Source organism: Protopterus annectens, chromosome 11.part0 (genome assembly GCF_019279795.1).
Source record: "Protopterus annectens isolate FY-2018-M chromosome 11.part0, PAN1.0, whole genome shotgun sequence".
In the NCBI taxonomy this organism is placed as follows: domain Eukaryota; kingdom Metazoa; phylum Chordata; order Ceratodontiformes; family Protopteridae; genus Protopterus; species Protopterus annectens.
In genome coordinates, this window is record NC_056745.1 from 1,549,314,553 (window position 1) to 1,549,332,893 (window position 18,341).

At 44.6% G+C, this 18,341-nt stretch overlaps 1 protein-coding gene across 1 annotated transcript in view; it reads right to left on the reverse strand.

The window, feature by feature from the left end:
- Nucleotides 1-18,341, reverse strand: part of TASOR2 (transcription activation suppressor family member 2) — a 2,454,942-nt gene that overhangs the window by 568,871 nt on the left and 1,867,730 nt on the right. The window lies entirely within an intron of this gene.

Below are 18,341 nucleotides of genomic sequence, written 5' to 3' on the forward strand. Positions count from 1 at the left end.
AATCATAAGGTGCATGAAAAAGAAAGTTCCAATATTGGCTTTATTTGATGCCTCTCTAGCTAGTCTGCTCGAAACAATTTCCTAACCCTTCCAGCCTTTTGCTGTGGTGGTTTTATAAGACTGTCCCCTCTGGCCTCCACCCATTATAGTAATCTGATTTTCAAAGTACCTCCCTCCCTCCCTTCCTTCACTGCTACTGACTGTTGTGTAAGCTATTTACGTATTCTTCCCACGCATTGTTTTCCATAGATTCATGACACCGAGTGTCCACCCGACAAATCAGTATAGCTCAAGTAAAACTCTTTTACTACATACTGTCTCCTGCACATTATCCTGCAGCTCTGCAAAGATTGGAGTCCTAGTCTGTGTTCCACAAGTGTTTTACTTGTATCTAGTGCCATCCAGGCAAAGTTAAGTACCTTTGACTGCTAAATCATACTTGCTTAAGTTATTCTGAGTGATCACCATTTCCTGCTTTTGTGTGTGCACTTCACTGTATTTTTTGTACAAAAATTACTCTTCCTCTCACTGTTACTGCTGTATGACTGTCTTGAAATAGCCTTCAGCAAGGGATTTCCACCTAGCTGTTTATCTGGTTTGTGGTAGAACTGCACCTGTGGGTCTCTTCTACTGTGTTTTTACATTAACAGGACTGGGATTATTCACCTTGTGGCAGGAGGTGTTTACCTGGTCTATCTCAGCTAGGATATGCACAAAAGAATTTGCAGTGTAGTAGTCACTTTATTGGATAGAGGGCTCATTAGCAAGTTTTCTGGGTTTTTTTGTTTTGTTTTTCTTCAGTGCTGCTATAAATTTTGTGTGGAAAGCAAATTTTCCTTCTAGAACGGTCTATAAAACTGTACCATGTAAACCAGCAATACAGGATAAATAACTTGCAAGCCAACAAGCTTAAAGCAGCTAGTTGGGCGTTGAGTGGCAACGTGTAAAATTTAGTAGAATTCAGTGCTTTGTAAACATTAAAGCTAATAAAATTTAGTAGTGTTTAGCATAACCTGCTCCAATAAAGCACCCTTACCAGTCGGCACCAGCACCCTTAATAGCCTCTAACCCCAATACACTACCCTCTTGTAGCTCACCAATCAAAGAAAATTGCATATTGATACTGTCCAGTCCAAACTTCTCTGTAGTCAAAGTCAGCTTGGTGGATATGGGCATCTTCAGGCAATGTAGCAATGTCTCATTTCACCGACAACCACTTAATCCTTAAAGAAGTAGATACAGTATGCAAGAGTTGCACTAGCGTAATAATACTGGAGGCTACATTATCACATACAAGTCTACACCAGGTTGACAAAACCACACACACACCACCCACCTCACATAACACACAACACACACATAGACTAACATATGCTGAGATACTTAAAAGTAATCTTCTTAAAGAAAGATTGCCTAGACTGCTCATTGTCAAAGCTATGCCTCAGCAAGCCCAAAGGTTCTCAAAGAGAACACCACCTAACAACACACATACTGTCACTATCAGTGGAGAAACAAACACTAAACCCCTAATGAAGGCAAATACACTTCTCAGGACTCTCATCATAGGGGAATCCACTGTAAGATATACTGATGCCCCTTTAACCAGGCTGTGCAAGGAGAGGATAACTTTTAGTTATGTACTCACCATAACTTCAGATGTTTGGGATCCATCTCGCCTACATTCTGACTGATGGGGTTCGGAGCCGATCCCTCGGCTCCGACTCGGCACGCTTATGCTAAAGAGCGAAGTCTCTTATTGGCTGAGCTTACTATATCCCAGGATGCACCACTACCAGTCCCCCAGATCTAGTTTGTCCGCATACATGCACACATGCACGCACTGCTTATATAACATCGTCAGATGAAACAAGATAAAAACAGTAGAACTCAAAACCGTTCAATCTCTTCTGATCTCCAAGGCAGGGGGAAGGAGGGTGGGTATTAGGAATGTAGGCGAGATGGATCCCAAACATCTGAAGTTATGGTGAGTACATAACTAAAAGATGTTATGTGATCCTATCTCACCTACATTCTGACTAATGGGACAGCGTCCCTAGCACCTGAATCCTGGGTGGCTCACTGGAAAACACTCCTGAGTACCGTGGAACCAAACGATGCTCGCCCTTTAGATGCCACATCCAATTTATAGTGGGAAATGAAAGTGTGCGGGTTGGACCAAGTAGCCACAGCACAAATCTCAGAAATAGCGAGCTTGGAATGAAAAGCAATAGAAGTAGCCATAGCTCTGGTAGAGTGAGCTTTGATAGATGTTGTAAGTTGCTTATTCGAAGAGGAATAAGCCTGAGTTATACAATCTCTAATCCATTTGGAGATAGTAGCTTTTGTGATGGTTTTACCCAATTTATTGTCTGAAAAGGACACAAACAACTGGTCTGATTTTCGAATTTGCTGAGTCCTGTCTAGATAGAAGCGTAATTGCCTGTGAACATCCAATTTATGGAGGGTGTACTCCGCTTCATTGGAGAATTTTGGAAAGAAAACTGGTAGCTCTAGAGATTGTTGGAGACAGAGATTAGAACAAACCTTTGGGACAAAAGATGGGTTAGGCCTAAGTGATACTCTATCCTTGTGAAAAATCAAGTACGGTGGTTTGATAGATAGGGCTTGAAGCTCTGAAACTCTTCTTGCAGAGGTAATTGCAACCAAGAAGGCAGTTTTCCAAGACAGATATTTTAACTCACATGTAGCAGCCGGTTCGAAAGGGGAAGATGTTAAGGCACGAAGTACCAAATCAAGATCCCACGGAGGCGCAGGATGAAAAACTGGGGGTCTTAACAGCCCAGCACCTTTAATGAAAGTTTTGCATAATCTGCTGCTCATCAACGGTGGATCCATGGATTCGTGAAATTTAGAGATAGCTGCTAGTTGGACTTTAATAGTAGAAACTGAAGATCCTTGATTAAACAAGGATGTTAAAAATTTCAAAACCTCTGGAATCGGGGCAGTGATAGGGTCTAAGCCCCTGAGTTGAGCCCAGATAGCAAACCTCTTCCACTTACTGAGGTACAATTTCTTAGTGGTGGGTTTGTGGGCCGAAGATAAAATGTGAATAACTTCCGGGTCTAGGGTGTGATTTCTGACTAAAGTCGGAAGTGGAGGAGCCAAGCTGTCAATTTCAAAGTGTGAAGGGACTGGTGTTGTTGTCCCGACTGATGAATCAGCAGATCCGGAGTTAGATCCAAAAACCAAGGATCGTCCACAGCATGTTTCTTCAGGTAGGGAAACCATACCTGACGAGGCCAGTCCCGAGCAATTAGTATCATTGTGGACCCCAATTGAGAAGCTTTCTGGATGACTTTGGGGAGAAGTGGAACCGGAGGAAAGGCATAAAGTAGTCCTGTTGGCCAAGGTTGGACTAGAGCATCCATAGCTGCCTCCCCCTGACGTGGAGTCAAGGAGAAGAACCTTTTGCACTTTGCGTTTTGTGGTGTTGCAAATAGGTCGCAGCACGGGGTTCCCCATCTTCTGAAAACCTAAGCTGCTACTGTTTTGTTCAGGGACCACTCGTGAGGAGAGAGAATCGTCCTGCTTAATCTGTCTGCCAATATATTGGATTTCCCTGGAATGTGGGTCGCTACCAAGAAACGGTTGGTAGCTACAGCCCATTCCCACACCCTCATGGCCTCTCTGCAAAGGGGGTAAGATCTGGTCCCTCCTTGTTTGTTTAGATACCAGACCACCGACATGTTGTCTGTGTGGATAGCGATAATGCCTTGAGGGAGAAACTTGTGGAGGCCTGTAGGGACAGAAGTACAGCCCTCATTTCCAATACATTGATATGGAGAAAGGTTTCGTCTGGAAGCCAAGAACCCTGAACTAACCTGCCCAGACAATGCCCCCCCCCACCCTGTCTGGGAGGCATCCGTCGTCAGGGTGGACACCGGAGGGGGCATAACAAAAGGTCTTCCCTGATTCAGATTGGATGGCTGAAGCCACCAGCGGAGGTCCCGTTTGCACGTTTCTGTAATCATAATGGGGTGATTGAGGGGGAGATTCTGAAAGGACCATTGAGTCGATAACAGCCACTGAAGAATCCTCATGTGCAATCTTGCCAGTGGAACTAGGAGAACCGTGGCAGACATCGAACCTAAAAGTTGCAGGACCATCCTGGCTGGGGCTTTGGATCTTGAAAGCAGGGCTTGAACTTGACCTTGTAAAGTTTGAATCCTTTCGGTAGGAAGAAAGACGCATCAATTTTGAGTCTATCTCTGCTCCTATGAACCTTATGCGCTGAGAGGGCAGCAAGACAGACTTTGACCAATTGAATGTAATTCCCAGGGTAGCACCCAGGGAGATGGTGGCTTTGAGGTTGTCCATAAGTAGATGCCTGGTGGTGGCAGTCAGGAGCCAGTCGTCCAGATAGGGAAACACTTGGAATCCCAGACTCCTCAGGTGAGCAGTCACTACTGCCAAACACTTGGTGAACACCCTGGGGGCTGTGGTGAGACCAAAGGGCAGTGCACAAAATTGGAAATGACTGTCTCCCAGGCTGAAGCGCAGATACTTCCTGGACGCCCGATGTATCGGTATGTGATAATAGGCGTCCTTGAGGTCTATGGAGCACATCCAAACATCTTTCTCCAACAATGGGAGAATGGATTGTAAAGTGACCATTCGGAATTTGGATTTCATGACGGATTGGTTTAGTTTGCTGAGATCCAATATTGGTCTTAGGTCCCCTGTCTTTTTTGGCACTAAAAAGAACCTTGAGTAATTTCCGGATCCGATCTGGTCTGTGGGGACCGGTTGGATGACTCCTTTTTCTAGCAGCTTTGACGCTTCTGCGGCTGCAATTTCCCTTTGACTGGGTGGTGGGTCCGGGATTTTTCTGGACGGTGGGGGTGAGTGTGTGAAGGGAATGGTGTAACCTCCGGCAATAATCCGAAGCACCCATTTGTCCTGAGTGATAGACTCCCAGGCTTTTAGGTGCTTGGCAACGGCACCCGACTGGCTCGAGCAGCACAGCCGGGCAATCCCTCATGAAGTGTGGGAGGCTGAAGAGCCACGAAAGGACTCGCGGTCTCCAGAATTGCGGGGCCCTCTGCCGCCTCTGGGACGGCGTCTCCCAGAAAAATTTCCCCGTCCTCTGCCTCTGGAAGGGGAATCTTCCTGCTGTTGAGGAAAAAACTTACGAGATTTGCGGAACCACATCTTCCCTCCTCCTTTAGCTTTGGGATAAGGCCGAAAGGGAGTGGAATAACGTGCACCTACGGCAGATAAAGTTTTTCCCTCTTGCTCACAGCGGGTAAGAGTGTCTTTAACCTTAGGTCCAAACAAAGAGGACCCATCAAAGGGAGCGTCGGCGAAGGAAGACTTGAAGGCCTCCGCAAAATGACACAAACGGAGCCAGGCTTGTCTCCATAGAGCCACGCCTGTGCCTGCCGCTCTGCCCGCCCCTTCGGCCGCATATGAAATGAGCCTCATGGACGAGTTAGAAATCGAGGTAAGGATAGCCAACTGAGAGCTAACTGACTGGGCTAGCTGCTCAGGTAGGTTACCCGAGAGGGAATCTGACAGCTCCTTGACCAGATCCCTCTGTAGCCTGGTAAAATGTGCCAAATAATTCAGGGACCTTAGTGTAAAGGCCGCTGAAGTCAGGGTGCGCTTCCCGTACCGGTCCATGCTCCTAGATTCCTTATTAGGAGGATGGACGGATGTTGAAGCCTCTGCCACGTCCTGTTGTGTAGCAGATGCCACCACTATGGCATCTACAGCCACGCCTTTTGTCAAGAACTCCTTCTCGGGTGGGGCAGACAAAAATTTGTTAGGGCGAGAAGGCACTGGTTCCACAGTATCTGGATGTTCCCACGCCCTCCGACAAACCAAATCCAGGAGCTCGTCGAAGGGCGGAGACACCCAGGAGGCGGAGGGCTGAGCCCCAAAGGCCTTGAGAAGCACTGACTCATCAGCAGAGGGGGGTTTGGATATCCAGCCGCCTCGTTGTTTGAGGATCTCTAAAATGTCTGTGAATGAGACATCATCCGAGGACGACTTCGGGGACCCCTCCGCATCATCAAGATCAGTGTCCGATGTAATAGACTCGGGGGAGTCCACGTGCTTCCTCTTGCACGATCTCTTCCTTGGGGGTTCCTCTGAAGACAACTCCGAAGAACCCTCAGGAGGAGGGGAACCCCCAGTGGGGGTAACCTCAGGCCCCGGGGCTCCGCTGCCTAAGGACAGGGGAACTGCCAAAGACCCAGTCTCCACGCCCAGGGAAGGTGCCGGTAAAGCCGGAGAGATGGCCGAAGAAGACTTGGCCAAGGCACTCCTCATAGCTCTGAAAGCCGGACCCCCAGAATCCTGGGAGTGTCCGGTCCCTGGAGCCATGACAGTAGACGGAAGTCCCGCAGCCGAAGCACCGAGAGGGAGGCTCGGAACCGACAGCATAGGTCCCGAAACGTCACCCCCGGGTCCAGCCGAAGAAGTCCGCGTGCCAAACTCGGACCCGAAGGCCGGGGTTGGAGTAAGGGTCGGAGCCGACCCTAGGATCTCTACCAGCTCCAACGCTACCTGCTCCGACGGAGCCAAAGCGGTCGGAGGAGGAATGGCAATGACATGGGCATGGGCTATCGGCTCCGAAGCCAACTGGGTCGGAGCCGAAACAAATTTTTGAAAGACTGGGGACTGGAACAGTCTTTGGAGCACCCTGTCTATGTCCGAATCTGACATCCTCGATGACCTAGAGGAGACTGAACGGGTTCGAGTTGGCCTCTCCAACGGCCCCAAGGGGCTAGGGGACCGGCTCCGAGGCGACTCGATAACTATCGGTGCCGAAGGAATACCCAAACCAGTTTCCATCGGTGCCGAGGAGGACTTAGGCGCCGAGGAGGAAGTGTCTGAGCGGACAACCTTCATCGGCTCCGAGACCAGTGGAGCCGATGAAGGTGACCCACCTCTCGATGCCCCAGCCATCGGCTCCGAAGACAGAGGAGTCGAGACTGGGGGCATCGAGGCAGACCGTTCCGCCCTCGGCTCCGAAGTCCTTGGAGCCGAAGGAGAAGCCTGCCTATGTCTTTTGGCGGTCGGGTCCGACGGACTGGTCGGAGCCGATGCCCTTTTCTTTTTAGCAGGAGAAGGAGAGGATGCTAAAGCTTCTTCAAAAGAGGGTTTTATAAGGCCTTTCAATATAAGCTTATTTTTCCTCTCTTGGAGGACCCTCGAGGAAAAAGCGTGACACACGCTGCAGGACTCCTGCAAATGTTTGGCGCCCAAACAATATACACACAGAGAGTGGTCATCCGCGATAGACATTTTAAAGCTACATTTAGTGCACTTCTTGAAGCCCGAAGGCCTAGGTGCCTGAGACATTATAAGTAAAACTAATTACTCTCTCACAGACAAACTTAGTCTTAGTCAAGATTAACTTGCCGTTCATAACGATAGCCAATTGAACAACAGTAAACAACCGTATAAAGGAAAAAGAAAGAAACCCTAAGGTTTTAAAAGGAATTAACCAACAGGAAAGGCCCTACAGACCAAGGGAGCCTGTAACCAGAACAAGTATCAATCACACACAAATTTTCCACAGAAAAATTGTCAAACACACACAACAGCACAGAGTAGCCGTTAAAACAGCTTTTTGTTAGAAATTAGCAAATTTCTGACAGAAAAAGTTAGTGAAAAACACTACTTAGCTCAGCCAGCTCGAGACCACGTCTTTGCTAGTTAGCGGCAAACGAGATCTGGGGGACTGGTAGTGGTGCATCCTGGGATATAGTAAGCTCAGCCAATAAGAGACTTCGCTCTTTGGCATAAGCGTGCCGAGTCGGAGCCGAGGGATCGGCTCCGAACCCCATCAGTCAGAATGTAGGCGAGATAGGATCATATAACATCTGTTAGTTGCTTATCTGATGCCAAGATCCATCAAATCACACACACTCAAGTTATTACATCAAAAGTAACAGTATGATTCCATCTTAGTCCATGTATGTGTAAATGACTTGAGATGTCCTGACCCCCAAAAAACTAAACTCCTCCTTTTTACTTCTACTCTAAGTCCCCCCAATAGACTTCACAGTTGTTGTATCTTTTGGCTTTTCCCGGTTAGGGGTCGCCACAGCGGAACTCCGGTCCACTAATGATTGGCAGTAGATTTTTACGTGCCGAGTTGCCAGCTCTGACGCACAACCTTCAATGAAGGTACGCCCATTCACACATGTCTTCACACAGAAGACGGTCTAGCTGAGAATCAAACAGGACAACGTCTTATTGTGAGGCGACAACGCTACCGCAGCACCACCACCGCAGTCCAATAGACTTCACAGTAACATCCAACAATGGTACTCTCATAGCCCCAGATCCAACTACCAAACTACGAGGTATCACCACAGACAACAACCTTAACTTCGACACCCATATTAACAATACCCTAAAAACTGTTAATAGAAAACTAGGCTCTCTCTACAGGATCAAACCATTCCTCTCTCCTGCACCTAGAATAACTATTGCTCACACCCATCTAATCTCTCCTCTCCTGTATGCCTCACCCATACATACTAATCTCTCTAAAAACAACCTTAATAAAATGGAAAACTCCTACAATAACACAGCCAGATTTGCTACAGGCAACCCTTTTAGAACCCACCACTGTTTTAATCTAAAGCAGCTAGGATGGCTTGAATTACAAAATCATCTTAAATTCCACCAACTGACCATTGCCCATAAAACCCTTTACCAACCTACCAATACCCCTATACTATCTGCCCTCATTACCCCCTACAACAATCTGAAGACCTTACGATCGTCACAAACTTCTTGCAAATATTTGTAAATCAAACAACAGGGCTGGGGACTCGCTCTTCTCTAATACTGTTGGAAAATCCTGGAACCTTCTTCCTAGTGAACTTTCCTCACTTCCCTCTATATCACTTTTCAAAACCAAAGAGAAACTTTTCCTCAGAACACACTGGTTGTGCCCCTGTACTAAACCTGACTAATCAACTAGCTCTTCTTACTTGGTTCACCCTACCCTCCTCTTCTCAGTAATCAAGTTCCTTTTCTTAACAGCAACTGACCTTGTCCTTCTAGATACTATTACTTACATCTTCTGAATCTCATTAATGTGACTACTTTTATACTAATATATTGTATAATTCAGCTGCCATCTTTTTCTTTATGATGTATTGCAACTACATTTTGTATTGTACTAATTGTAGCTGTATATTTTGCACTATGTTATGAACTTCTGACCTCTTTGATTATTCTCTGTTCTGTACCTGCAATGTGCATCGTTTACATTAATTTTTGTATATATGATTTTGTTTTTGTTTCCTCGGAACTTATCTCCCCGGGCTTCTACTGAAAATGGACATATATCCAGTTAGACTAGCCCGGTCAACAAATGTAAAATAAAAATAAAATAAAGATGTACCTCCCTGGTGAAGACTGATATTATGGAGCTTTCAGACTATGAGCCACAGTCTGGTATGAACCTAGCACTGAGCAGGCATATCACTATCACCGAGGATGATGCCACAGTATGAGCAAAATTTTTTTTTTAGAAACGGACTGTCTTTCTGGTATCATTCTAAGGGGAACCAATATTTATTACCGTGGAAGGACATGGATAATAGACCACATTGCTTTGCCAAGGATGGTCTACACCTCTCCTCTCTAGGCTTTCAAATACTGGTTAAAACTTTATCCATTGTGTAGTGCCTTTTATGGGCTCATATGAAAGAAAACACCAACTATATTTTAATGGGATCATATATACATTTGTCAAACACGTTATTTTTGAATTTAACAGATAAAGCTTTTTTCCTTAATGCTAATTTATACGTCCTCCAGGGAAGACATTTATCTAATTTCTTTTATCAATTCCTAACATTGCATCATAACTGCATCATTTTTTTCCAAATTTTGCTCCTAGCAAAGACGCTTCATTCACTGAAAAATACACCCCCCCCCAATTTACACCACATCACCGAAACCCTTACTTTCATCTTTATTCAAGGTAATTTCCATTTCCTTTAAGCATTTATTCAGACAGACCAACACTTTCCTTGTCCATACTTAGCTCTTAGCAACTGCAAAGTACAGCTGCACAAGTCCTACTTACCGTAACAGCAGATGTTCAAACAATACACTGCTTTACTAGCATTTGGGTAGTAGTGCCTTGCTACCCTCCTCTGGCAGTCTACTAAAGCCCAGATTCTCTTCCTCAGCCTGTCTGTGGGTGTGATGGGCCAATCATCTGGCAGTACTAGGGACTACCTTACAAACCCACAGATGGCACCTTTTCAGCTTTCTAGTGTCTAGCAGAAAGAGAAGATGGAAACAGTCACTCTAAGGGAGTTCAATATTTGTCAGCATGGAAGGAGATGTCAACAGACCACGATGGTCGCATCTCTCCTCCCTAGGCTTTCAGATATTAGCTAAAATATTGTCCTCCCCAATAGTGGCTTTTTAAGGCAATGACAGACTGAAAGTACTTCTGATATAAGAAATCAAAACGAAGAAAATCTAAATATGTTACTGCTCAATGCTAGGAGTCTAAACAGAAAAATCCACTCCCTACAAGTTGTATCTACCCTAGAGAATCTGTACTGCCACTGAGACAGATATAGAGCCACCAAGAACACACCGACAGTGCAAGGCTATAATGCCTTCCACACATTTAGACCAACTACTACACAGACAGGGACTAAAGGTGGAGGTGTTTTGATTTATATCAAAAATAAGTATACCTCAAGGCCAGTCAAACAGGACAATGCACTTGAGCTCCTCCATGTTCAAATCATTATACAGCAACTCCCTTACCACTTCCTTGCAAGCTATAGATCCCCCTCTATGACCTATAAAACCTATAACACGTACTTAAACTAAATGGCATCCACCCTAATACCATATTCATATGCGACTTTAATTACCCCACAATTATCTGGGAACTGTATATGATGCCATACACACAGAGATTCCTGGATTTTGTAAACAAAGACTCCCTACACCAGACTGTCAATACAGCAACCAGGGGTGCAAACAAACTGAATATAGTCCTCACTAATATGGGAGAATGTCGCACACCCCCTAGTCTAACGTATTCTCTGGTAATGTCAGACCACAAAAGGGCATCACTTGAAGTAAAAACAAAACCTGGAACACCCAGCTAATCCTGGAATGTTCAAGAACTACTCTAAGGCTAACTTCCTACTATTAAGTGATAACCTGGCAAAATTCCAAGCCTCTATAAACCATGACAACATTGCTGCCTTTGCGGAACTGTTCACAGAAACCATATACAAGCATGTTAATAGCTGCACTGAGGCAGCTGTGCCCACTAGGAAGTACAGAACTAGATAAAAAAAAAAAAAACAAGGCACCTGATGGAACCACATCATCAATAGGCTGTACAACAGAAGGAAGAAAATTATGGCAAAAATTAGGAGGTGTAGCACTTAACAAAATAAAAAAAAAATCTCATCAAACTAAACAAACAACTCAGAGACAAAGTCTAATAAAGCCAAATTTGAAGTAAATTTGGCCTCCCAGGGCAAGGACAACCTCAAAGCATTCTTTAGTTATGTTCGCAGTCTCAAAGACAATACACAATAGTGTATGGAGCTCACTGTTAATGGAGCCACCTGTACTGAGCCAGAAGATACAGCAAACCCACTGACTGACAAATTCCGCTCCAACTTTACTCCTCTCTCCCCTCATTTTCCCTCAGGAAACACCATCAAATATAACTCCCCCTGCTATCACTAGGGAACAGGTCCTTAATGCTCTCTCTAAGGCCAAAAACACTGCATTAATGGGCCCAGACAATATCCCAGGATTACTTCTAAATAGCATGAAACATAATCTATCAGGCCCTCTGGAATTGTTATTTAAGTGTACCTCCCAAACAGGCTTTGTGTCTCACGAATGGAGAACAGGCACAGTTATCCTTTCTGCACATGGGTGGGCCATCTATAGACCCTGGAAACTACAGACCCACTAGTCTCATATGTAAAACCATGGAAAGAATTATCATGGAAATGCTCAATAATGACACAGGAAACCTCCAGACAGTGGACCCAACTCAATTTGGTTTCACCGAGGGTAGGTCATGCCTACTCAACTTGGTGGATTTCTTTGACAGGGTCACCAAAGAAATGGATGAGGGCAAAATGGTTCACACTGCCTATCTTGACCTGACCAAGGCATCTGACAACACCTCACTCAGGCATTGTTGAAAAATACAAGAGGTTAGGTATAAACAAAGTCTCCAGGCGGACAGCCAGCTGGCTCACAAACAGGACCCAAGAAGTTACAAAGAGGCCAGTCACAAATGGAGCCCTCAGGGATCAGACTTGGGACCATTGCTTTTTGTTATTTACTTCTCTGAAGTCAAGGTCAGTGTCAATGGCCTCTGGCTGACAAAATTGTGGGGTTCTCCAAGAAGGGCTGACACAGACAAATAACTTGCGTCAGAGCTGTGGACTAAAACTAAATGTCAAGAAATGCATAACAGTTCCCTTCAGGAAGTCATACATACATGTTAACTATCAATAGTAACATGACACAAACCTAAGAGCTGACCCAGTAGTCAGGGACTTGGGGACACACATAGACAGCAATCTATCCTCTGACCATCATGTGTCTACAGTAGTGAGGAAATCATTCAATGTTGTGCAGCTTATAAACAAAGGTATGGTATCTAGGTCCAAGGAGGTCATTGTTCCACTGTATTCAGACCTATCACTGAGTACAGTTCCTCCTTTGGTATGTACCTAACCAGGCACACTCAACAACTGGAATGTCCACAGAGGTTTCTCACTAAAAGAATACAGGGCGTAAGTAACATGTCATATGCAGACCTCCTCAAAGCCCTATCCCAGTATTTTGTCTCCTACGGGTTGTTGAAGGGAGATTTATGCCTAGAATACAAGGCATTGCCAAACCCCACTCTGATGGACCTCCTGCAAATCTGCAGAACAAACAGCACCAGAATTACTTGTTTTAAAGGCTTAAACCTTCCCTGTTATACAACAAGGATCTGCAGGTAAGACAGGTATGTATCCCAGACACTACCCCTTCTCTGGAACAAGCTACCTATCCATGTGAAGCAGAGTTCTTCCCTAACCCAATTCAAGTGTAACTTAGACAAGTGGATGGGGCATAGGAAAATTATCCCTGGTTTGGCACCTATGTTTCTAATGGACAGAAGCAGTCTATAAATAGTTAATCTCCCAAGCCACTGCTTGTAAATGTTTCACATCCCAAGCCCCTGCTTACATTTATCATGGGTACCAGAACTTGTCAGAGATTTTGAGATACATGGCTAGGCTTAAAAAGGCCCTTGTGGTCATTAACTTAGTACACACCTATGAATCTATGAACAGACTTTTCAAACAACTCCTGTCCTATACCAAAACACATACACACACACACAAAATACAGGCAGTGGTGCAGTGCTCCATGGTAACCCACACACCAAAAATAAATAAATTAATATATATATATATATATATATATATATATATATATATATATATATATATATATATCCAAAATAGGGTATGGTGGATGGGTACTTGCAGTAAGACAGTGTGCTCTACAAACATCTACTGTTACAGGTAAGCAGGACTTGCACAATTGTACTATGCTCAACAAACACACTGCCTTACTGGCATTTGAGTAGATTCCCAAAGTTTACCCAACCTGGAAGGAGGAAAAATAAGGGTCCAGCAGACATTGGAGAATGGTCCTAGCAAAACTTGCTCTGTATCTAGAAAAGGCATCCAACCTGTAGAGCTTTGCAGAAGACCAACTTGCTGCCTCTAGAATACTTTTAGAGTCCACTCCTTTCTGATACACCACTGAAGAGGCAAAGGTGCTGGTGAAATGCTCCTTTACTTTACCTGGATTTGCCTTGCCATGGTGGGAACAACATACAAAAACAGGGAACGGGAATGCATCTGTCCTCCAAGCATGGTTACAAGGATATCTGAAACAAAATTTCTCCAGCTGTCTGTTTTGAAAGAAGGCAAATAAATCTACTTGAGCTGTTCCACACATCTGGACTAAATCCTGAAACACCACCGTCCTGGGCAGCCACTTCTGTGGGCGTGCCCAGGATTTGTTCAGTCTGTCTGCCACAAAGTTTTGCTCTGATGGTATATATAATGCTTGAACAGTCAGGGAATGCAGTAAATCCAGCTCCTAGGGCATCACTGCCAATGAACACAAAGAGTATGACCTTGTAAACCCTTGTTTGTTGAGATACTACATCACTGTGGTGTTTGTCCATAACCACAAAGAGAGGACCTGGAGTCCATAAGTGGTGAAAGACTTTCAAGGTGTGGATCACTACTAGCGTTTCTTTGATACTGATGTGCTTCTGTGCATCCTTGGGCCTCCAAAGTGGCTTACACTTGCACTCCCATTGACACTGTTCCCCAAGCAAAGTCAGATGAATCTGTCTGGAGAGGGAGCACTGGAACAGGCGAGAAGAAGGGAAGTCCTGGATTGATACTCAACTGTACTACCCATAACTGTCACTCTTGTCTGACGAAGACTAACATTGGAAAATGGGTTTCCAGGGGAATGTAGATGCTGGGTCCAGCAATTCTGAACACCTCACTGGATTTTCACAAGGAGACAGGCCAGTTGTATCATGAAAATAATGGACATCATCCGCCCATCAATTTTTAGGAAATCTCTTGTTGAGGTGACGTTCCTCTTGGAGAATTCCTGAATCATCATCTGGTAGGGCAGGACCTTGTCTTTGGGAAGAAAGGCCATTCTTTTGTCAGTGTTGTTTAAGCATCCCAGAAAGACAAGTCTTTGTGAAGGTGTCACAGGCACAACTTTTGAAGGTTCGACTTGAACCTAAGCTAGGAGAGTAAGGTTGACACCATCTCTAGTGATTCCAAACAACTAGATGCAGACTCTGCACAGATCAGCAAGTTGTCCAAGTAAGGAAAGGTGAATGCCAACAGACCAGCAGTGAGCCACTACTGGAATAAAGCATTTGGTAAATACTACAGGTGCAGTGGATAACCCAAAGGACAATGCAGAGGATTGACGGTGGGAACCAGACACAACAAAACTCAAGATATCTCCTGAAGTGATAAGCAATGGGGAAATTGTGATACGCATCCTTCCAAGTCAAGAGTCACCATAAAGCAGTGGTCTGGCAGAAGAGAAAGCACTGTCTGCAGGGTGAGCACTTTGAACTTGGGGACCTTGACAAAAATATTCAGAACGAATTGGTTCAACACCATTCTCCAAAGCTACTTTTTGGGAACCAGAACAATTCTAGAGTAGAAACCTTTAATTTTCTCTGAAGGAGAAATTGGCTCTACTACCCTTGAGTCCAGCATTTGCCACAGTACAGGAGGAATGAGAATAACAAAGTCTGGTCAGGCAGTTGAGGGGAGAACCTCCCGAAAGGATGTTCCTTTCACTGCCACCTGTAAACTCTGAATGATGTTGAGCACCCATTTCTTGGAAACCACTAATAGCCAGGCCGCCTTGTTTAGAGCTAACTTTCAGGATGGGGCACCCGGTGAGGAACTTGGGAATGATGGGAACACAGCCTCAACATAATTACAGGTCAGATAGGGAGTCATCCATTTTGGGAAAGGAATCCTTCTTGTTAGGTTTGGTGGAGTTCTCATCCTGCCATTTCCTTTTGGTGTCTTATTTTTTGTCTGGGGCTTCTGTTGGTTGGACTGCCAAAAATTAATCTGCTTACTGAGAAGTAACTTGGGGATAAGAACGATTTTAAACACCTCTTGCACTGGTTTATCTCTGTCATCCCAATGTTTTATGATCTGATTAAATGCTACGCCAAACACACAATCAGAGTCAAGTGGAGCATTCATAATCTTATTTTTTAAGTCATTAGAAAAGTTTACGTTTTGCAAACGAGCAAACCTTCTTACCATCACCGAAGTTGCTGAATTTCTAGACACAGTATCGATCCCCTCCAAGGCACTCTTTAGAGCATGTTTAGACTCTTGAGAAACATTGGAAACAATTTCTTCCACATAGTCTTTCTGCTCATCAGGCAACAACATAGCAAACTTGTCTAAACTATACAAATACCTCAACACAAACTTCCACATAAAACACTGGTAGATAGACACTTAAAAAGCTGCCATGTTGGACTGTGCCAGTTCCTTCCCTGAAATTCAGCCATTTGCCTACTTTATCTTGAGGGACTGCATTAGAAGAAAACAAGGTCTTTTTATTGGCAAAGGTCGCTGGGGACATAGAAACAAGATCCGTAGATAAGGACACTTTGAGGCCAGGCATGGCCGAGCACACAATGAATTTCTTGAACACTTTTTTAGGCAGAGGATCACTCAGCTGAGAATTGCAAGGTTTTGTAAAAACATCCTCCAATGCTTGGAATCAGTGGAGAGATTATCATGTCTGGGGCCTCATCCACTAAAAGATCATACACCTTGCTACTCTCGGTGGCAGCTACTGATTACTCCCAAATTAATACATCCCTAAATCTAGCCAGCATCTGGGAAAAAGAAAACATCTGTTTGGGTTTCTAAACCTGTTTGTCCACTGAAGAAACTGACTGGTCAGACTCAGACACTTGCAAAATCTTAGATTCCAGAACCATTTCAAAATCAGGATCCTGGGGGTGGTTGAAGAGCTGTAGGGGTGCTGCCTTTACTCATAACCCAAGTCTGCACTCCATGATCAATGGCATGATTACTGAATCTAGCCACAGCCACCATCTCAGGTGAAAACACAACTGAAGATTGTTGCCCTGTAATGTGGTGGGTCTTCCGTCTTTGTTTCACATGCACTGCACTAGTAGGAGAATCAGTACTGGCAAGATGTTCTGTACCCCTGACTTCTCCCAGCACCTAAAGAGCTTGGTTATCCTGTACTTGAACCAGATTAACTCTATGTGACGCACAGTTGTGGTACTATCACCACACCAAGGGACCTAAAGGCAAATGAAAGTGAGTGGTCCGACTGCCTGCCCAAGGCTTCTGTGAAGTCACAAGCCATGGGCTGAAGCATATTCTTAGATTTACTTTTAAGTTTTTAGATGCACAAGGGGTACGTGGTAGGTGGGGAAAAAGGGGCGCCTTATCTGAGTCGGTCAAGTCAGGGGACAAAAAACTATTCATAGCGATACAAAATAATGGCCGCACAGTCAGCCAGTTAACACATTCCACTATTCTCCCCTCTAAATAGCAATCTGGTCTATTTCTGCAAGAGTTACTATTCTGAACACTGCAATGAAAGGCTAGTTTAAGTCCAAATGAACAGATGCAGCCTAGCAGTATTAGACAAGAAACAAAGCATAAAGTTATGAAAAATTCCTGTCAGAAATATTTAACAAAATAGCATCAAAATTGTGACTTAAACAAAAAGGAATTGTTTGAAATGCTGTAATACTACTCATTCAGTTCAAGTAATCATAACAACAAAGAAAAAAGTGCAACATAATGTTTTCCTGTCAAAACGTACAAATAAAGCTTTTAATCAGCAGAAAAAAAAAAACACAATGGGAGATTAATTTGTCGCTCTGGAAGCTCAAAGTAATGAGAGGCACGCAAGTCAAACGATCTTAATACAGAAACTCACCTAAACATTAACAAATGGCCTTAAAACACATCTGAAGTGTTAATCCCCCCCCCCAAAAAACATCAATCAACTTAAAATAAACGGTGTAAGAATTATACTGCACAGTCAAGGTAAAACCCAAATACATGTCAAATTTCTACTCAGAAAAAATAGTCAAAGCAGCAGAGTACACTATTCCAGCCCTGACAGAAAAAACAGAGGGAGGAAATAAAAACCCAAAAGGTTTATTACCAGAGCTCATCAGCTGAAGAAATCCAGAGTAAGGAACTATTTTTCAAGAGATCCTTCGCTTACTATGGCACTAGAAAACTGAAAGGGTCCTGTCTGTGGGTCTGTAAGGCAGTCCCTGTACAGCCAGGTGATTGGTTCATCACACCCACTGACAGGCAGTGGGTGGGACTCTGAGGAGGGTATCAGGGCACTACTACCCTAACTCCCGTAAGGCAGTGTGACTGCAGAACATATTTAGTGCCAATGTATCTCAAAACTACTGGTATCACCACTTCCTTTTGAATCACACATTTAGAATCTTTCTTTCACTGACTATTGTATTCATCGCCAATAGGGTTGTCACCTTTTAAGCGGGCCAAAGTGGGACATGGGAGTGTGACCAATATGACACTGGCCACACCCTCTACTATGACGTCACCACAGGAGCGGTGAAGGAGATGCTGTTATGGGTACGACGGATGGCTGCTGGAGTGGCTGGTTGGCCGGCTGCTGGAGTGGCTAGCTGGCCAGCTGACTGGCGGCTGGAGTGGCTAGCTAGTTGG